General features: G+C 43.5%; 1 protein-coding gene across 8 annotated transcripts in view; it reads right to left on the bottom strand.

Moving 5' to 3' along the window:
- Nucleotides 1-22,341, bottom strand: part of LYG2 (lysozyme g2) — a 162,164-nt gene that overhangs the window by 86,076 nt on the left and 53,747 nt on the right. Inside the window, exons 2-3 of one of the 8 annotated variants that reach the window (XM_047746240.1) lie at nt 20,036-20,128; nt 18,576-18,639 (exon numbers count right to left, since the gene is read on the bottom strand). The exons of 6 other annotated variants lie outside the window; for them this stretch is intronic. The gene's annotated coding sequence lies outside the window, so the exon portion shown is untranslated. The remainder of the gene's footprint in view (nt 1-18,575; nt 18,640-20,035; nt 20,129-22,341) is intronic. One more of the 8 variants, XM_047746243.1, reaches the window with a different exon arrangement.

Genomic DNA, 22,341 nt, shown 5'->3' with positions numbered 1-22,341 from the left:
TATGAACCTCGGGGTACATATGGTCCTTCTTTTCACAGTATCTGTATTCCTTGGGTTTCTGTATGCCAAAGCCACTTGTTCATGGACCACATGGAGAAACAAGGTGTCAGCGGTCCAATCCAAAAATGTTCACCGCTTTCAGCACAAAATAGTGATTTATAAGCACCAGTTTGACAGCAACAAAGAGGCATTTTGAATGCCAGGAAAATGAACAGCAAGGACAGGCTTTGTCCACATCTACAGGGGTCTCCTCATGTTCTCTTCCTCAGTAGGTTGAGTCAGGATGGAAGGCGTCAATAGTGTATGGGTTTCATTAGGCTGGTGGCTTCCCTTTCTTGTGCCCTCCTGGATCTCTGTGATGTGTGCAGAGCACAAACTCCTTTTGAGAGGGATGGCTGAAGCTGAAAATGGGTATGGTGGGAGCCTGAGTTCCTAAGTCAGCCCTGACATGTGGGCAGAGGCAGGCGCTGGTGGCCACCCTGTGTGTGGTACACAGGGTTACTTGGAAATCCACATGAATGGGCTGGAGGAGCTTGTCAGGGGAGTGGCATGAGGAACTGCTGCAAACTACACCGATTTCCCAAAGGATTTTACAAGTGCTCACACAAGTTTTAACCTGAACCCTCTGGGTTCTTTATGAACAGGGAGATTATAGTGAGGCATCAGTACAGCCTAAGGGTGTAGCAGAAAAACAGGGCCTGATACTTGGCTCATGAGGACTCTGGAGGGGTGAGGCTTGCTGGGTATAGATTTGGGATAAAGGCACCAAGGAACAAACGGGCTCAGGAGGAAAAAGAGCTGTGACCTGGCGATATAACGGAAGGAGGAATACCATTGCACTGAAAACTGAGACTGGTTTCTGAGACTGTCCTTGAAAACTCTGAACTAGAGAAAATGGTCTCAACCCAGCCCTCAGAGGGAAAACACACACCAAAAAAATAATGGACATTTATGAAGGGCTTAAGAAGCCAGATGTTCCAGTGAACTGAGCACCAATCCACAGTTGGAATCTGGGAGGGAAAAACCATTGGGTTGGCCATGACCTGAGAAGTGACCTTAGACCAGTCACATTGTCTTTCATTTTCCTCATCTGCTGGGGACAGAGGATGACTTTCAGTTCCAAAGTTAGCAGGCCTACAGCAGAATGCACCTCAAAATGTATACCTCATTCCGTTTTGTTTACAAAAGATAATTTCGGGACACCTGGGTGGCCCAGTCAGTTAAGCCCCTGCCTTTGGCTCAGATCATGATACCAGAAACCTGGGATCAAGTCCTGTGTCAGGCTCCCTGCTCAGCAAAGACTCTGCTTCTCCTTCTTCCTCTGTCTCTCCTCCTTGCTCATGCTCTCTCTAAAATATGTCTATCTAGATCTCTATCTATAGAGAGATAGAGAGATAGATAGATTTTTAAACATAATTTGGAAGCCTTGATGGATTACCTCTCTGTGAATGCCAAGTAGGGGAATAGAATTTTCCAGAATAAGAGTACCAAATGTGCCAAATACCACACCCCCTTATCATCTTTAGGAGAAAGTTTTTTTTTTTTTAAACAAACACCATTTGATGAGTTTGACACACAGACATCATCCTCAAAAGTTCCCTGATGCCCTTATAATCCTTCCCTCCCTCAACCATCCTGTCACCAAGTAATCACTGTTGCTTGCTTGCTTGCTTGATTTGTTTGCTTGTTTATTTAGTTTTGTGCAAGAGTGCTCTTTATTTTTATTTAAATTCAATTAATTAGCATGCAAATTATTATTAGTTTCAGAGGTAGACGCCATGGATTCCTCAGTCTCATATAATACCCAGTGCTCATTACATCATGTGCCCTCCTTAATGTCCATCACCCAGTTACCCTATCCCCCCATCCACTTCCCCTCCAGCAAGCCTCAGTTTGTTTCTTATGATTAAAGAGTCTCTTATGGTTTGTCTACCTCTCTTTCATCTTCTTTCATTCTTCCTCTCTTCCCCTATGATAAAATGACTGTTTTGTTTTATAAATTCCTAAGATGACTGAGATCACATGATAACTGTCTTTCTCTGATTAACTTATTTTGCTTAGCGTAATACCCTCCAGTTCCATCCACATCATTGCAAATGGAAAGATTTCATATTTCTTGATGGGTGAGTAGTATTCCCTTATATATACCACATTTATACCATTCCATGGATATACCACATCTTCTTTAGGCATTCATCTGTCAATGGACATCTGGACTCCTTCAATAGTTCGGCTATTGTGGACATTTGCTGCTAGAAACATTGGGGTGCATGTGTCCCTTTGGATCACTACATTTGTGTCTTTGGGGTAAATAGCTAGTAGTACAATTGCTGGGTCATAGAGTAGTTCTATTTTCAACTTTTTTATTTTTTTAATTTTTTTTTATTTTTTCAGCATAACAGTATTCATTATTTTTGCACCACACCCAGTGCTCCATGCAATCTGTGCCCTCTACAATACCCACCACCTGGTGCCCCCAACCTCCCACCCCCCACCCCTTCAAAATTCTCAGATCGTTTTTCAGAGTCCATAGTCTCTCATGGTTCACCTCCCCTTCCAATTTCCCTCAACTCCCTTCTCCTCTCCATCTCCCCTTGTCCTCCATGCTATTTGTTATGCTCCACAAATAAGTGAAACCATATGATAATTGACTCTCTCTACTTGACTTATTCAACTTTTTGAGGAACCTCCAAATTGTTCTCCAGAGTGCTCTACCAGTTTGCATTCCCACCAACAAGGCCAGAGGGTTCCCCTTTCTCCTCACCCTCACCAACATCTGTCATTTCCTGACTTGTTAATTCTAGCCATTCTGACCAGTGTGAGGTGGTATCTCATTATGGTTTTGATTGGCATTTCCCTGATGCCAAGTGATATTGAGCATTCTTTCAGGTGTCCGTTGGTCATTTGCTTGTATTCTTTGGAGAAATGTCTATTCCTGTGTTCTGCCCATTTCTTGATTGGATTATTTCTTTTTTGGGGTGTTGAGTTTGGTAAGTTCTTTATAGATTTGATGTACTAGCCCTTTATCTGATAAGACATTTGCAAATATCTTCTCCCATTCTGTCAGTTGTCTTTTGGTTTGGTCGACAATTTCCTTTGCTGTGCAAAAGCTTTTTACCATCATGAAGTCCCAATAGTTCATTTTTGCCTTTGTTTCCTCTGCTTCCTGTCACTTTAATTTTGCATCCCCTGAATTTTATATACATGGAAACAGGATGTACACTCAGTATGGCTGTACAATATTATGTGCATCAATAGTTTGTTGCTTTTTGTTGTTGAGTAATATTCCATCATATGGATACACTAAAATTTGTTCATCCATTCACCTCTTGATGAGCACTTCAGTTTTGTCCAGTTTGCTTTTCTAGATTAAGCTGCTGTGAATAGTCATGTCCACATCTTTGTATGGACATATGCCTTCATTTCTCTGAAAATAGGAAACCTACACAGAATGGGAAACATACCTTTTTAAGAAACTGCCAAATTATTTTCCCTAGTGGTTGTACCATTTTACACCTCTATCAGCAGACTGGAACAGTTGCAGTTGCTTCACATCCTTGCCAAAACTTGGTGCGGTCAGACATTTTCATGTTAATTGTACTTGTAGATTTTGTAGTTGTGTCTCAATCTGATTTTAGTTTGCCTTTCCTTAATGACTAATGATGTGGCACATCTTTTCATGCATATATTTGCCATTGTAAGACCTTCTTTGGGGAAGTGGCTGTTCAGGTCTTTTGCACTTAAGAAAAACTGGATTGTCTTGTCTTTTGCACTTAAGAAAAACTGGATTGTCTTAATATAGAGTTCTAAGAATTGTTTATATATTCTAGATACAAGTCGTCTTCAGATATATGTTTTGTATACATCTTCTCCCACTTTATGCCTCATGAGGATTTTTGAGAATGAAGAAGTTATAGCTTGGAGGGTAGATGGTACTCCCAGTCTGGTGTAATTCATTCTAGAGTCTCTGGTCCTTTAATAGCTGCGTCTGCTGCCAGACCTTCCTCCAATTCTCTCTCATCACAGTGACATGGAAACATCAAGTCATCTCCATTTAAAAACTGCAGGTCAGGTATGGCCTTCACTGCCCTCACTCCACCTCATTTGAAGCAATGGTGCCACGTTTCCACAATTTTCTTCCTTGTTTGGTAATACATAGGAAATATTTTTTTCCTCATATATCAGATTATTACACTGTATGTTTTAAAGACATGCAATGTTGTCAGTTACAGCTCAGTTGAAAAAAAAAAAAAAAAAAGCTTCCCGTGGCAGTTATGATAGCCGCATAACAAATGACCCCAAATCTTACAGTCCAAATAAACACCCTCTGTTATTGCTCAGAAGCCTACAGTTCTGCTGATAGGAGGCAAGCTCCACTGATCTCAGGTGGGCTCTCTTACATGCCTGCAGTCATATGGAGTCTCAGTCTCTCTATTTGCAAGGGGTTCAGCAGAATTCAGCCCCCATATTACAGTTAACCTGCTGCTTAGGTCCCTATGCTTCCAGTTCACTGCACTGTCATACTAACATGGCTTCCGGCAGGCTGTGGGATCCCTCTTATGAGTTGCTGGGCTCAGAGGGTTTGTAGACCTCTAGGACTGTCTTCTTTGGATTCTCAGAGAGACAGACCCCGAGAAAAACATTTGAGTCTAAGTAGCTTATTCCAGGAAGCAGAGAAGTGGAGATGGACAAGAAGGCAGAGGGGCAGCCAATACAGTATCTGTGTTAATGAAGAGGCAACCACTGTGGGAAACTGGAGCACTGTGCAGTGCACTGGGAATGTGCCTCCGTATTATCTCATCCAAGGGACAAAGAATGGAACCTTTGCTGAGGCTGAGAATCATCTGGTGAGAGGTACATGAGCTTCTTTCTTCCTTAATCAGGGCTTTGACTCTGAGGGTTCTCCCTCAAGGCTTTGTTGCAAAGGAGTTGCTGGCCCTGGAAGCTGGGACTAGTCTGGCCAGCTAGGTTCCCGTTGACCTATTTTAAGTCCACAACAAGTAGGCAACATCTGCCATGTTCAAGGACCTGGTGGGTAATCACAAAGAGCAAAAGACTCAAACAATACCAGTAATAAGTCGACCTGTTTTCCTTCACAGCAGAATCATCTAAAGCCACTTTGGGGAGAAACCAAGGCGGCTGAATTTCTGCATGTAAGGGTACTGGTGTGCCAGTAGTGCATTGGCTGTACCTGTCATGGCTTTGCTGTGGATCAGTAGGATGGAATGCCCATCAGAAGCCAGTACTCCATCATCTCGAGCATGCATCACCAAACAGAAATCTGCTTTTCATGAAGCAGCAGATATTTTTAATGATTTATCAGGAAACACTTTGTTACATGGGATGATGGACGACTGCAGAACATTAGAGAAATCCCTGCAGCCTCATAATTTGAGAGTCTATGAAGGAACTGAAGTTGAATGCAAGCAAGCTTAACAGTAAGAAGAGTCTACAATGCCCTAATTTCTCAGAAGATAGTGTGTCAAAACTTGCACAATGTGGCTTCTAACCTACTTGTTCACAAAATGAACAAGGGCTGTCACAAATCCCTGCTTCCAATCCACGGAGTCTCTCCCAGACTCTGACTAAATGTTTCTGGACCTGCATATTATTCTGCCTTTCAGATTTTCACCATCTCACAAGGCTGTGTTGGACCACCATTTGGGCTCTTGTCCCCTCTCCTGCCTATCACCAGCCACATTTTCACTCTATTGTACAGATGGATACCAATCTGAATAACTTCTGAGGTTCCAGCACCCTAAGCAGTATCGACATTCACACACAGGTTAATTGATGAACACATTCCTTTATTTCAGGAAGTAGTGTTGAAAGTATCTGTGTGACCAATATTAGGGGGCTCAGCAAACACAAAGCCCCAATAAATATTTACTTACACTGTTTGACATGTGACCCACCCACACTGGAGAGGACAATCTGCTTCACTGTTCACCAGCTTAAATGTTAATCTCATTCAGAAATAGCCTCTACAGACACAGCCAGAACAATGTTTGACCAAAATATCAGGGCACCCCAGAACCCAATCAAGTTGACACATAAAATTAACCATCCTAATATTCTTCATTTCTGCCAGCAGCCCCAAGTATGGAGGTGCCTTAGTTCATTAAATCAGTCTCTGTTCATGGGTAGCTGATGATTTTTCATCTTTTGTTATTGTAAGTAGCTCCATGATGAATAGCCCTGTACACACATATTCCATTGGTTTGCCACTGCATGGGTGGTTCAGCTTCCCACTGGTGGACTTTCTGGGTCAACGGATAAATGCGTACGTAATTGACCTCCCTGGGGACTATACCATTTTGCATTCTACCAACAGTGTCTGAAAGCACTTGTTCCCTAAGGAAACAGGGATCCATGTTTGGTCAAGAACACCACCACTCTTGGCTATGGAGATTGGTTTAGGACCAAGGTGGCCAATAGGAGGGACTGATGAGAGTTTTTGTGGAAGCATGAGGACAGAGAAGCTGTCTCTCCCTGGCAATGGCTCAGCTAGCCGTTGTAAACCTCCCGGCTCTGGGGCAGCCATGTACAGAAAGCCTGGTCAAGAATGATACCAAGAAAGACGTAGTGGCCAGAGAGACAGAAAGGACTGAATCCTGATGGACTAATAGAGCCCCTGGACCCAGCTGGACCTGAATCACAGGCTGTTCCTACACTTTTTCAGTTACAAAACCAAAAATTCTGTTTTTATACATCGAATACCATTTCACTTTTATGTAGAATCTAAAAAAATTTTAAAAAGCAAAAAACACAGGAAAAAAAAAATACCCATGAATTGAAACTAGGGGCTGCCAGATAGGAGGGTGTTTGGGAACAGGCAAAATGAGTAAAGGTGAGTGGAAGGTATAAGCTTCCAGTGATGGGACGAATAAGTCACAGGGATTAAAAGTACAGCATAGGGAATATAGTCAGTGGTATTGTGATAGCATTGTATGGTGACAGATGGTAGCTACACTTGTAAGCATCATGTATAGAATTGTCCACTCACTATGTTATACACCTGAAACTAATGTAAAGTGTGTATCAACCCTACTTCCATTTTTGAAAAGTTAAAATGAATCCATTTTCCTACAACCAAGAGAGTCCTACCAGATGCAGCATGCTGCACAAAACATGATCTCTGCCTTCATGTGTATTTAGAATTGAAATGAAGACATGAAAAACAATGAGAACACTGTGAGACGGAGTAGTAGCAGGTGCTGTACTTTGTTATAGTCTGAGTGCCATGAGTCCTTCAGAAGTCACAGGAAGGGCAGGCAGTGGGCCTTGATCGGATTTGGGTGGGTGGAACTTTGAAGAGCTCCATAATCCTGTGCCTGCAATTGGAAATCTGATATTGTCCAAGAACCAAAAGTTTTTTTTATCGTGTTGGGGCAAACTTGTATTCAAGGTGAAAGTACAGAAACTTTAAACTGCTGTCTTAGGGGGTAAGGCCTCAAACCCTTCCAAGGGTGATAGATATGTCATATTTGATAGATGTAGGTTTTACACTCCCAACATCTGAACTATTTAAATTCTGAAACACATTTGGCCCTACAGAGTGCCTAAAAGACTATGTCTCTGTGCTTCGTGTGTCGGGAAAGTGAGGAGACATGTTTTCTGAGGCCTAGATATTGGGGTGGATGTCAAGGAACCCAACAGGCATGACTTGAAAGGCACCCATCCCATGAGCAGCAGGGAAAAGATAGGATGCCTTAAGCACTTTAGATGTACAAACAATCCAGTGTCTCCATTGATAAGTCTCTACCATCACCCTAGTGATACCCAGTGGGACTGCTGGGTAAAACTAGTCAAACTATGACCTTCCCAAAGTTGCTTCAGCAAGGGAGCAGGTGGGGAAACATCCAACTTGGGCCACTCTCACTGGTCACATGGACACCTTGGTGCTGGCCGCCCATTCAGCGTGTGGTGCCCATCTTCCAACTGACTCAAAAGTGCCAATAAAGTGCCATGTGCCATGTGCTGTTTCAGATCCTTAGCCTGAGGCAGGTCAACCCCTAAAGGCAGAGCCTGAGGAAAGGATTTGAGCCAGGTGGCTAACTCGGAGGGGGCCCAGGATTTGCTGGGCAAGTAAGGCAGGAACATCAATACAGGACTTGTCAAGGAGTGAGCTACTGCTGTGGGCAGCTGGGACTCCCTCCTGTTACGAACTTCTAGGAGACTATATGGAACATGCTTCAGAGTTGCCCCACTGAGCAGGGAGGAAGCCAGGGAACCTATTCACTCACCGGATGAATGCTGCATGAGGGGCAGTGTCTTCCACCCCCCAGGAGGAGAAAAAGGGAGAGGCAAACAGGTACTGGAGGTAGGTAGGAAGCTGTCAGGGTGCACAGAAACTGCCCACCAGCTGCAGGTGAGCACAAGGTGAGCTGAGAAGATGTGGCACACGATGTCTTCTTCAGGGATCCCACTAAGAGTTCCCACCCAACATTTGCTCATCTTGATTGGCCACACTGTTCAGCTGCCTCTCTTCTCTGGCCCCATAGAAGCCCCCTAGAGTCAGGAACTGTTTCCAATCATAGCTGTATCCTCCATGCCTAGTATGATGGGTGGGTCAGATCAATGTCCAGTTAGGATTTACCAAATGATCAGATACCACCATATTTGTTTTAGTTTCTCCCTGGGTTCTTTAATCCAACTGTTCTTCACAGAGTGCACTGCAGGTAAGATGGCAGTTTCCTCCGCTGCCACTGACCGAAGGCAGGGTGGGGAAAGAAGCCATTCCATGTCCCCACATTAACCACATTTGGCCCTCCCTCCGGATGCTAAGGCAGGAGGCCTCTGTGGCTGGACCGAGTCATTGCCCAACTTCCTGCCCACCCCTGGCAGGAAGCAAACCTTTACTCTAGGTGCCTTCTCAGGATCAGGCAGTGTCCTCACTTACACTCCACACAATAGCTCTTGCACTTGCCATCATAAAACTCTCAGAGCTGGCTGGCTCTCTTTGGGTTTCCCAAAATAAGCAGACTCACTGCTGCCCAGATGTCTGGCTGCTGCCTGGTCCTTGGGTAGCTTCATTCACCAGTTTTGTAGTGATGTAAAAGGAAGCTTCTTCTGTCAGTTTAGGATAAACTTAATCCTCTCAGCAGCAACTGATTCAAAACTTCCATACAGGCAGGGCCTAGGGGCAGCCCTCTGGGTGGAAGGGGGATCAGAGGATTTATAGAGAGCTACCTTAATATGGCAAGCACCTCAATACCACTCAGGTGGTATGATAATTTGCAATGGCTTTTAATGGAGAGGTTGTTGGATTATAGGAAGCTAAAGGATGCCATCACTTGGGCCCCTATTCCTTATGAATGAGATGCCCTATGATAGAATTGGTCATGAATGGGATGACTGAGAGGCAGAGCAAAGCCAGAGAAGACCTCAGCACTTAGCCACCGAAAATTCACATGACCTCTGCTGGTTTTGCTTTTAATAACATGATTGTTTTTGCAGGCAAATCAGGTTAAATATCTGTTAGATATTTATATATTTAGATATTAGATATCCAAGCTCAGTCCTGAGCTTGGATGAGTATCTTTTGTTTATAGTGGTACAATTTCCAATAATTCCCCTGGCACAGGTGCTGCCATCCAGATCCTCATCTCCTCAGCTGCTGGCACTAGAGAAGTGCCTCCATCTGCCTAGCTCAGAAACTGTTTACCACATCATTGACTGATCTGCGGAGGTTTTGGAATTTGTAAATCCCTGTGTTTCCCTGAATGAAAACAGACATTGTGCCAGAAACTCACTGTCAGAGAGAAACGTCTAATATTGGTAAATATTATTTATCTTATTTAGCAAATAAGAAAGAGGCCAGAGTGCCCATCTCAAACCAAGACTCTTCCTCACAGGACGGATGAGACTGGGTGAAGTAATGAACAGAATTCTTTCCTTCATCTACATGTGCATTTGGAAGTGGAATGGTGTCCTTTCACAAGACACCTAGGTTTTAAAACACAAAAGATAATATGCCTTTATGAGGTTGAAAGCATGTAAGTCTTACTATGGTGAGGCGATGCGTCAATGGCAGATAGGAGGTGTCCCGTGGGTTGATTTATTTTTTGCTCCCCTCTGTACTGCCAACATGGAGATGCCTTTTTTCACATAGCTGGGTCCCTGAAAGTCCCTGAAAGAGAGTTTTGTGACCTGTAACCTGGCCATTTCAAACTATCCCTTGCAACAGTGCCAGTCTTTGGAATTTCAGTGTTGATGACTAGGAACTGTGACTACATCACACCACTTGTGTCCCTTTATGAGAGAAAATTGTTGCAGTTCAAACATAAACCCTATGATCCCAAATATCTGGAGTGTGGATACCCAAGGCAAGAAGCCATGGCCATGTATAGAGTACTTCCAACTTCAAATACTCCATCCCTTTGTCTCCATAAACCACTGAAACATCTCAGAAATCCCAATATTCCAAATCCAGATAGTCAACCTTGAAAGAAGTCTGCAAGCATTAGAATAACTGTATTCAAAAGTCACATCAGCTCAACAATGGATTTATGACTTATTGTCAACCATGTGTGCATTAGCCCATACCCTTTACTTATGACTGTTGCATTTACCTGGTGCATTTGGACTTTGTGTTTTGAATTACAAACCGTATGAACCTCTCACCAATCTAAATGCCTATTCAATTGTGGCTACAAATGGCACAGAAACTGCTGCTGATGTGCAAAGGATGACAAAATTTCCAAGTCTGTTTGTACATAGTTCAAATCGAAGAGGGTTTCAATAGGATTCCATTATAATTTGTTCTACGAGTGTCAAAATGAGTGCAAAGAACAGAAGAGAAATTGTTTTAAGGTTGCTTTATGGAAGCAATTCACTTGTTTGAAACAAGAAATGACACTGAGCATAATCAAAAGATAAAATTGCTAATCGTATGATGGCTGATGTGGTTCTTCATATTCTATTGAAAGACATTCAGTTAACTGTCAAGCCTGTTAACTCAAGTGCTACAGGAAGGGCATTTCTTAAAGCAGTGCCATCTGCTTGCCTCAGTTTCCCAGGTGACTATGAGTGGCTAGAGTGTATTCATCCATATTCCAGTCCATGCAAATCCATACAGCATTGCCTCTACTCTCAATCTCTCCACTTGCTCTCCAAGCCTCCTGCCATTTCATCTTCTTGAAGCAAACCCTTCTCCTCTCTCCTCAGAATCCTCCAACAACTTCCCGGTGCTAAAGAAAATGGTCTGCACTCCTCAGGCTGGTGAGCTTGGGACAGCTACCCAATATCCACTGTTCATTCATGTCTTACAACACTGATTTTCTTCCAGGGAGCCATGTCCTGTTAGAAAATAGCATGTACCAGCCTCCCTTGCAGCCAGGGGTGGTCTATGAGCTATACTGGAAACCCTGGGACTTCCTTAAGAAAACGCTTTAAGGGGAGCTACTTCACCTGGACGGGCATGGCCTATCATCCTTTTTTCTTCTCCTCAGCATCAGACCGATAACATGGACAAGATGGCAGAAGCTCCTACTGCCAACAGATAGCCTCGAGGGTGGAGAATCAGAAAGGTAGATGGAGCACAGATCTTTGAAGCTGTCATACCAGTTCTAGAGAGCCGACATCTTGACTTCTTATCCATGAGAGAGTTACCACCCAGTATACTGAAGCTACAGAATTTGGATCTCTGTTGTAGCTGCTGACCCAATTGCTAATGGATAGGGTTGGCATGGAACAGTCTCCATTACTTAGTGCTCTAAGCTTCCCTATCAGCTTTTGCATCACTTATTTCTCAATCCTAACTCAAGATCATTCCACATAGGCACAGATCTTGGATTCCTATATCCAGGTTTGCCAGCATGCTAGTTCCAGGGATCTGTATCTTCTATTCCTGCCAGAGACAGTCTACCAAGCCTGGTTGCTTCTTCTACCCAGCCTTTTAATTTTAAGATTTCATTTATTTATTTGACAGAGAGAGATCACTAGTAGGCATAGAGGCAGGCAGAGAGAGAGAGAGAGAGAGAGGAGGAAGCAGGCTCCCTGCTGAGCAGAGAGCCTGACTCGGGGCTTAATCCTGGGACCCTGAGATCGTGACCTGAGCCGAAGGCAGAGGCTTAACCCACTGAGCCACCCAGGTGCCCCTCCACCCAGCCTTTTAACAGATAAAAAAGGGGGCAGTGATCTATTTTACATTTGGTGGATTTTAAAAAAGCTTTTTAATGATCTTCTGAGTATATGTACCAGGAATCAGGACAGGTGGATAGGCCCTGTTCAGGGGCAGGAAGTGGGGTCTGGCCTCAGCTGCTTCTGGGCACCTGGCAAGTCACCCCCTTGCTCCATTACTGGTCACAGTGACGGAGCGCCTGGATGCGGTGGACTTGTCAGCTTCCTTCCAGGCATGTAGACCTTTATTTTAAAGTTGTGATCACTGGAAGATATTATCTCAGTCCCCAGGAAGCGAAAGATCTTTCACAAACAATGTCATGATTGGAGTGACTCCACCCAGAGCCCCCGGTCATATAAGTCAGGCTGTACCTGCTAATTTCAGTCTGTCCGAGCTCCCACCTGTTAAGAAAACCCCTTATCAAATATACAAAAGCTGCTTTAAAGAAAAATGGGTCTGTGGGTGAATCAGCACTCTAGGTGAATGGCTACAGGGCTCTATTGTCTAAACAAAATGACAGGGAAAAAGGAATTCAATTGGATAATTAATAGGTGAAGGGGATTAAGAGTACACTTGTGAGGAGTACTGAATAATGTACAGAAATGTTGAATCAGTATATTGAACACCTGAAACTCATATAACACTACATGGCAATTATACTAGAATAAGAATCATTTTAAAGATTGTATTTGTTTATTTGTCAAAGAGAGAGAGAGAGCGAGAGCAAGACAAGCAAGGAGAGCAACAGGCAGAGGAAGAAGCAGGCTCTGCTCGGAGCAAGGACTCTGATGCAGGACTCAACCTCAGGACTTTGGGATCGTGACCCGAGCCAAAGGCAGACACTTACCCAGTTGAGCCACCCAGGCATCCCGAATTTCTCCCCCCGCACCCAAATTAACATGCCTGACACAATGATGAGGTCAGACTTTAAAATAGGATGAAACCATGAGGCAAACTTTTAGTGATGTCACTTCAAGGTTTGGCTGATTTGTCATTTCACTACTATTCTTCATAATCTTTATCAACCAACTGCTGTAACCTCTCTTTATTCAAAATAGGCATATTTTACATAAATGATAGGATTCAGTCTCTACCTCTCTTTCTCTTTGCTTTTACTCCTCTTTTTAATTTGTCAGTTCCTAATTTAAGGCTCTGTATATAATAACTATTCAATAATTCTTTGAAAATAATCCCTGTAATTGAAATTCATACCACATTCAGAAGTACCATTAACCTATTTACAGGTGGGAAGCATGACCATCGGGTTTAATGAGTTGCCCTAAGTCAGAAATTAAGTCCGTCTTTGAGATTTCAAACGCATTACAGTATTTCCATTGAGCCAAGTGTTTAATAGTGCTATCTGCTGAGAAACAGATGATCATTTGCAAACTCAAAGGCGTTTATTATGTCTGCTTGCTTTCCTCTCCCTTGTAAGTAATGATATCAATAAGTAGTCACATTTGTGAATATTCACTCATGCCCTCTATTTAATCACATGGAAGCCCTTTCTCAATTAAAAGCAAATGTTCTACCATCTCTGTTTTTCTTATAGTGGAGTCCAGACTGCTTGCCAGGATTCCAGGGCCTTCAGTCTTGGACTCGGCAGGTCTGGTGAAGGTGAGGAGTGAGGAATGGAGGTGGACACAGTGGGAGGGAAGAATGTTTACACAACTGCCCTGGAGAGTCCCTCTCTCCCAGGTGCAGAATCCCCATCGAAATCTGGGGAACCTAATCTGAAAAATCTGCATGTGCTGAGAGGACTGTGTTCTCATGAGTGGATGTTGGTGCTTCTCAAGCAAAGGTTTCCTAAATCTGGCCACTGCAGAGTGTGAAGCTTGCCTGTTGACTCACACCTACTCAACTGTACTATCAGGTCCTGACACCCCAATTACAATAACATACAGTGGGTTTCTCCACGAAGGACTGTATCTAACACTGCTTCAGGTCCTCCGGGCCTCACATGTTTCTTGGTCCAGCCACAGCAGACTCCAACTTCCTTTTCACAGGTACAATTGAGTAATGTTCAAGACTGGCCTTATTAAATGTCACTTGATCCCAATACAGCAATAAGCACTACCAACAAACAAACCTATGAAAGCAATGGGATTATCCCTCCATTTCCTGACATATAATCCTTTTCATACCATTTCCACTCTTTCTTAATTGAGAGGATCGTAACAGAGCCTCACAAAAACCTGCTTCAGCATACCCCAGGAAACACCAAAGGAAGTGGAAAGATCCTTAGATCCTTAGATCCTCGGGAGCCCCAGTGGAAACCCTCAAAAGGAAGAAGGAGCTCAGTGTGGTTCTTCCCTAGTAGGGAATGACCCCCCAGTCCTTCCTATCCCTCCATCCCTCCTGCTGCCAACCTCACCCCCCACCAGAGAACTAAGCGCCTTCCCAGCCCTGCCCACACATCCAAGTGTAAATGAAGATGGTATCATTTACTAGCTTACACAAATTCCCTAGACTATGGCATGAAATCACGAAAGCAGGTTGCTCAAGATTACAGACTTATACAGAAAAAGGGGAAGTAAACATTCACGGTGAACTTGACAACTTAAATAAAACAGAATTTTATAAGTAGGACAGTGAGAACAAGGAAAATAAACTGGTCAGACATAAGACAGAAAACACTGACAAGGATAAATGTCATTAGTGATGGACTGTTACTTAAAAGCTAATATGACTCTGGTGGTTTCACCTTCTAACAACTGCCTTGGTCCCTGTCCTCTTTCCCTCTTGGGGTAGTTTGTAAAAAATGCCACAAATTCTTCTTTAGCTGAAGCCACACCTTTGGATGACACACACCCACAAATGATTTGGGGCAGCCAGTCCTTAGAAATATGACCCAGTTATGGCTGGAGAACCTCAGGCAGTCTCTGCTCTAAGGGATACAAGGAAACTCCTGGAGCAGAGCTGGACCCAACCCATCGTGGAGCCCACCACAAGCAACCAGCAGCCAGAGACAGAACCACCCCAACCAATGGGAGACTGGTGAGGAAGAAAAATAGACACTTGTTGCCATAAGGCCTATGGAAGTCATGGGGTTTGGGAGGAGCTGTTTTTCAACATTACTGGGGAAATGTTGACAGGGAAGAAGAAACTCACACCAAGGAGCCTCACCAGCCATGAAGGTCAGCAAGCCTATAAAGAGATGACCCCAAGGATAACATAGTAATGAAAAGCAGAAAAAAAAATGGATCTGAATAACAGACACTGCCCACTGATACAAACTTTCTGTCAACAATAATCCATGCTAATCAGGGTGCAGACAAGACTCCTTTTCCTGACACTGGCCAGTACATTTTAGAACTTCCTGAGTGTGCAGTATACTGTGCCTAGGGCAGATGAACGACCTGGAGCTTCATACCTGGTAAGGAGGTAAAATCCACACAGGGAAGCCCTTTTGAGACTCAGCGAGTAATCAGGTCCTAAGACAGCAGGTATGCCGATTGTGCTTCAATGCTAAATCAACACTTTTATCATCATCATTATTATGAAAGAGAAATATACATTTGAAAAATGCACCTCTTTACAGACCTAAAAATGTCCCTTATACAGATTATATGCAAATACAAAATCCTAGGGTGGATGAAATACTAACTACCTAGCAGATGAAAGGTTCAGCTCAGTCCATCAGTGCTGTGAAAGGGGATGTGGTCAAGGACATGGTGGCAGAAGGCTGGTGGAAAAGGGTGAATCAGGAGTCGGGACTAGTCATCCCCTAAAGTCAGCTTGCAGGGAAGGACACCTGGCGTGACACATCACCTAATATGCCACCATGCAAAATTATTTCTAGTAAGTTCTAGAAAGCATTAAGAACTCAAAGGGGAAAGTCCAGAAGAGTCTGGAACAGAAAAGAGTCCAGACTTTCCAAAGAGAAAAGTCTGCAAGCACACTTTTTCTGATGCCATGGAGACTTCAAATTTCAGAAAAACTCTCTCAAGTGCCATGTTTTCCATCCACATCCACTTTTAGGTATTAACATCACTGGACATATTTGACATGGAATTATTCCTGGAGTCATCCAGAAGTTAAGCAATAACGGACTGAAGATAACCCTTACCGCACCCCACGGCAACATAAGGAGATGTTCTCCTTTCTCCTGCCCGAAACCCAGCCCCTATTCCTCACCTCCCCACAAGATGCCTGACACCAGAATCAATAAATAGACAACCATTAGACTAGGCACACAGCAGGGATGTCTCCTCTGGTCTTCCACTGGTTTCCATCCATGTTCCTAGAAATCCAAGCTTCCCACATGACCAACATTTCTGACTGTCACTTCCATATGGCTCTGGGCATCACTTAATCTCACCCCAGCTTCCTAACCACAACCTGTCCAAGCCCTAGATCCAATAAAGCTCACCAAATCCCCTCTCCTGCACCACATCTCTTCTGGCTCCACCTAAAACATGGAGTCCCTTGAGGGGACTGCTTCCCTGTAGACTGCCAGGTAAGTCTTTCATTATTCCTACGCCACATACTGCCGGGCCTAAGATGAGGTCGGCATCCTCCCTGCTCCACACTGCAATATCCAGACCATGGCAGGGCTTCCCCTCATGCACACCAACGCTTCTTTGCTAGTCACACAACCAGTCTGCATGCCAACTAGCCCACCCACCCGAGCAGCACACAGTCTTTCACTCATCCCGGCATACTCTCAGAAGATTTCAGGGCCTGGCTCACTCTCTCTCTTGTAACTAGCACTGATTTCAGCATTTCCAAAGGTCATGCCTGACTTCCACACTGCAAAGAGGCTGTCCTCCACCCCCTGTCCCACCATGCAGTCATGCCCAAACCACAGCCTAGACCCAGACACTGCTTTTCACCTCCCCACGTCTGGGGGTCCTGTCACCTGCCATTTCCCCTTGTCCCTGCTCACCCTTCTAGAAAGCTAATTCCAGCAACTCTTCAACCCTACCAGGTCCTTGAACCCAAAGACCCCACCATCTGGTCACTATCTATATAGGCTCAAGTCTTCCCTTCTTTTTTTCTCCTATTTGGTTTCCACAGCCCACCTTTTTAATCAGCCCTTGCACATTACCCCCAATGCCCTTCCTTTCCCCTTTCTTTTTTTTTTTTTTTTTAAGATTTTTATTTATTTGACAGATCACAAGTAGGCAGAGAGGCAGGCAGAGAGAGAGAGGAGGAAGAGGCAGGCTCCCTGCTGAGCAGAGAGCCCGATGTGAGGCTCGATCCCAGGACCCTGGGATCATGACCTGAGCCGAAGGCAGAGGCTTTAACCACTGAGCCACCCAGGCGCCCCCCCCCTTCCCCTTTCTATATTCACTCAAGAGAACCCCAGTCTCAATTTCTGTCTTGAATCAATTCAATGCAGTTATGTGCACACAGGCCATGTGCTAGACATAAAAAGGCATTTAAAATATTGTTTTAGATATCAAATGCATATGTGAAAGAATAAGCTTCATAAATATGTAACTTGTGATATATAATAGAAAAAAACAAACACTTTAAATCCACCCACCCAACCAAGCATCCAAGCCAATCAGGCTTTTGTCCCACCATCCCAGCGACCCCCATCCACACTGTTCATCCGACTTACAGTCCTCTCCAGGGCCAACAGCAGATACATATGTGCCTGTATGCCCAAGCACAACCAGGCTGGCTCAAGAGAAGGAAAAGGCCCCTAGAACCCTGGCATAATGATTCATAATGATTAAACTATATATATATTCCTCCTCGCAAAAAGTGAACCAAACTCCTCTTTTAGCTTTGCCGATAGCTTTGTTTCTTGCATCCATTACAGCCTGTTGTATATACCAATTAGAGTGCAAAATTTTAATTTCTTCCCTAAAAATATACACATATCCAAAATGTTACCATGATTGATAATTTACTTCCATAGATATTCTCCACACCATTTAAACTAAAAAGTAACACTGAGTGGCCTAGAGAGACACTGTTGGTTTCCTTCCAGCCCCCCACCCCACCCATTCCCACAGTCAGACCTTTCCTCTTCCTAACAGAGCCCCTATCTGCACAGAGTCATGTCCTTTCGGGAGGCTGGCCCTAGGCCCTAGGAGGGAAGACCTGATGCTGCTGAGCCAATTACAGTGCCAACACACCCCTTGCCAGTGATAGGTTTAGGCTCAAGCCTGTGACCTAACACTTCAATAAGAAATGGGAAGAATTATGATGGAGATGTCTGGAAACGATTCATTGTTTTTAAAGAGACACAACGAAGAAGAATTTCTTCTGTTTCTGCCTCTGGATGTTGTTCTGTCTGGGTGCAATGCTTGTAAGGGCTGCAGGCATTTTGCCACCTTGAAGACAAGACTGCCACACCGAGGACACTAAGGATGGCAAGACAGGGAGGCAGAGCAGGTCTGAGCTGTTAACATCACAGAACTGCCGAATGAATTAGCTGTCTCAGGGCTCATCCTAGCTTGGGGCTGCTTTTATAGCAGGAAAAAAAAATACTTACCATTTGTATTTCAGTTTTCTGTTACATGCATCCAAAAACATCCTTGTAAACACCGAAATAAAACCTGACAGTTGAACAGGAAACAATTATCAGTTATGACTGAAGAAGTTGTAAAAGACAGCCATCCTAAGAAAATGGATTATTTTCATATCTTTATGTTTAGAAGGTAAACAAGATGTAGAAAATAAAATTCTTAAAGTCAGGAAGATATTAACCCTTTGTAATCCAGAACTAGCAACCCACATGTAAAAGTAATTCTATATAAAGATGGAACCCAATTGCCTAGTGTTAAAGTTTTAAAAAGTAGAGCTGTTTTATTTAAATATCTTGACATACATTTCTCAAATATAGGATCCTAACATGTTCTTTTTAACTAATAGGGAGTACCAGTATAACACACAACATAAATATACACCAATGATATACAATGTTTAGGTCAAATGTGCTTCATATACATTTTACTATATCTATACCTTCAGTAGGATCAAGTTTCATCACACTTTTAAGTCAGTGCAAAATTGCCTCTACTTCTCTTGATCTGAATTGGGGCTAGCCTATATTACAGTCAAAACCACTCATTGGGGAGTCACTCATAGAAATAAAACAACAGATAAAGCAGGAGCTATCTGGTAACCTCTACCTGCACCCATCTCCAACAACTAAGGAAGTAGAATAGTGATGATGAGGGCAGAGAGAGCCATCTTACTTATGTCAAATAATTATTAATAATTATAGTAATGGCTTACAAAAGAGCTTTGATTATATTAACTTAATTAAACCTCTAGTAGCCATAGGAAGCAGGTACCATCCTTATGGTGAGTGGAAGGTCAGAGAGGTTAGGTTAGACTCGAACCCAAGCAGTCAGGCTCCCACACTGCTCGGCCATATCAATATTAACAGGAAGTGATTGAGGAGGTACGGGGAAGTATAACTGGAAAATGATTTTTTTTAAAGATTTTATGGATTCATTTGAGAGAGAGAAAATATGAGAGAGAGAGACAGAGACAGAGAGACAGAGAATAGGAGTGGGGGAGGGGAAGAAGGAGAGGGAGAGGGGAAGAAGACTCCCTGCTGAGCAGGGAGCCTGACCCAGGGCTGAATCCCAGGACTCTGAGATCATGATCTGAGCTGAAGTCAGATGCTTAACCAACTAAGCCACCCAGGTGCCCCCAAAACATGATTTTTTTTTAATCATAAAGATCTGGTAGAAGTCACATAACTAAAGAGTTGCTAAATCTAAAAGTGGACAAACCCAGACGTTGGTTTATTTAGGACACCAAAGTCAGCTTGCACATGGAATGACCTTCCTCCTGGACAGGTTACAAAGGTGCTCTTTCCCTGAAGTACCTCAGCAAAGGCTGAAATGGCCTTCCCCAAAGGCTTCTCTTTACCTCTGGAAATCCGTCATAATGTCCCCCAACCCGCCAGCAGCTGCAAACACAGCCCACTGTATTCCTTACCCAAGAAACCAAAGGCCTCTGGTCACCAGGCAGCCTCTTCTCACTCCCAGGCCTCAATCTGCTAGCAGCATGGGAAAGCCAGAAACCCGCAACCTGAGGAATGGGTGGCAGATCATTTGTTATAGGAGTCTAGCGGAACATAAGAAAGCCATCTAAGTATTATGTAAGTCTTCACTTACTGATGTGGAAAAATGGCCAAGCAATGTTAAGTCAAAAGTCTAGGGTTAGACAATGCCTAATGACCATTCAGGTAAAACTGTGATTCTGTGTGCTACGCAACCAAGACAGACACGGACAAACAGGGGGAGAGACAGAGAGAGAAGAGGATGCACATAAGCAAGGGCAAGCACAGAAAACATGATTACCAAAACTGGAACAATGGACATTAGGAGATTGCATAATTGAAGAGCTTTCTCATACTTCAATTATTTTTTTGCTCATTTGTATCATTCCAATGTTTACAATGAGTACATTAAATTTCATAGCCAAAAAAACTATGCACAACAACATGGATGGATCTTGAAGGCTTTATGCTAAATAAAATAAGTTAGATAGGGAAAGACAAATATGTACTCAACGATCTCACCTGTACATGGAGAAGAAAGAACGAACGAAAGAAAGAAAGAAAGAAAGAGAAAGAAAGAAACTGACTGATGCATTGGAAGTGAAATCAGACTTGCTGTTACCAGAGAGGGGAAGTAGGGTGGGAGCGGGAACTAATGGAAGGAAAAAAAAAAAAAAAAGAGCTGCTAGAGTGTTTTGGAGAGATCTTTTTTCAGCCATTTTTCAAAGCCTAATTCCTATAACTAAGGAAAGAACAACTCAGCAAACACAACACCAAACTATAATGTTCTCCAAACCTCTTACTCTTTAAAACTAAAGTACATTCAAGACCCACACAATATATTAAATAGTATTTTCACCAACACCAAAATGCCCCCCAAAAAGCAAATAAATTTCTTCTGTCTAACACTGTAATAGAACTGTTATAACACATATGTTGTAGATAATACCTTGTAATGACCTGTTTGGTATCGTTAGGGAAAGCTGTGTTTCTCTAGTTGTCATTTACCAAAAAGTGCAGAAAAATAACAGAGTCAGGCAGAAAGAAATTATCTCTGCCCAGCCACTCAATAACTTGCACTGATCCAGGGTCAAGCACATGTTTGACACCCCTGAGTGGAAAAGATGATGACATTACCAATCATGACAAGTTCATATACAAGACCTGGTGGCCTTAGCACACATTCAGTCATGTTTCTTCGTTCTGTGTAAACCTGGCACCAACAAGCAACTTCCAGAACACAATCTCCATCAGGGATTCCATCAGCTAGCAACAACGGTTTATAAAAATCAGATCTTTTCAGGTTATACTGAGCCAGAGATCAAGACTCCCTCGGGTCTTTCCATTAAGAAACACAATATAAAGTACAAATGGGGCCCTAATTTAGCAGGTTCCTGAAATGAAGCCAACCACTGGCTTCTCCTGGCAATCATCTATATAGATAAATTCGTATTACCCTGACCAATCAATATTTTCCTATGCTCATTCTTTTATAGTAGCTGGAAGATCTATCTCCATTTTTTGTCAACATCAGGGGTATTTTTTTAAGAGGGAGAGAGAGAGAGAGCGAACCAAGGAGAGGAGGGGAGCGGGAGCAGAAGGAGAGGGAGAGGGTGAGAGAGAAACTCTTGCAGGTTCCATACCCAGCATGGAGCCTGACACAGGGCTCAATCTCACAACCCTGAGATCATGACCTTAGCCAAAATCAAGAGTCAGATGCTTCACTGACTGAGCCACCCAGACATGCCAGGGGTACTGTCTAATATATCTGCTTCTTGCCTCTTATTGATATCTGGGGTAACATAGCAAGCCCGCCTCCCTACTGTTACAAGCCTGGGCTGCTGTGTAGGCCCCGTTACAAGGCCCATGGCAGTCTAGCTTTCCTGTCCCATGGGCTGCAGCCAGCCTGTCTTCTCATCACTGCTCACTGTCACAGTAAGGACAGACACAGACCATGTGTGCCCACCTTCTGCAAAACCTGCTCCTGCTATGGATTCCATGGCTACTCACTTCTCTTCTCCAGCACCACTTTTTTCCCTTACCTCTTCCCTTTTCTGTCTCCAGTCACTGCTCAGTATTGGGGCCAAGGATCAGACATTTTTTTTAAAGCAAGTCAAAAGAAAAGAAAGGCATTCTTTACAAAGAAAGGTCCTGAAGGTCAACTCAGGTCACTCCCCTGCTCATCTTCCCCCCTGGGGCTTCCTATCTCACCCTTCAAAATAAATAAATTAAATAAATAAAT

The sequence above is a fragment of the Lutra lutra genome, chromosome 9 (assembly GCF_902655055.1).
Source record: "Lutra lutra chromosome 9, mLutLut1.2, whole genome shotgun sequence".
NCBI lineage: Eukaryota > Metazoa > Chordata > Mammalia > Carnivora > Mustelidae > Lutra > Lutra lutra.
This window is presented reverse-complemented; position numbering and strand designations above follow the sequence as displayed.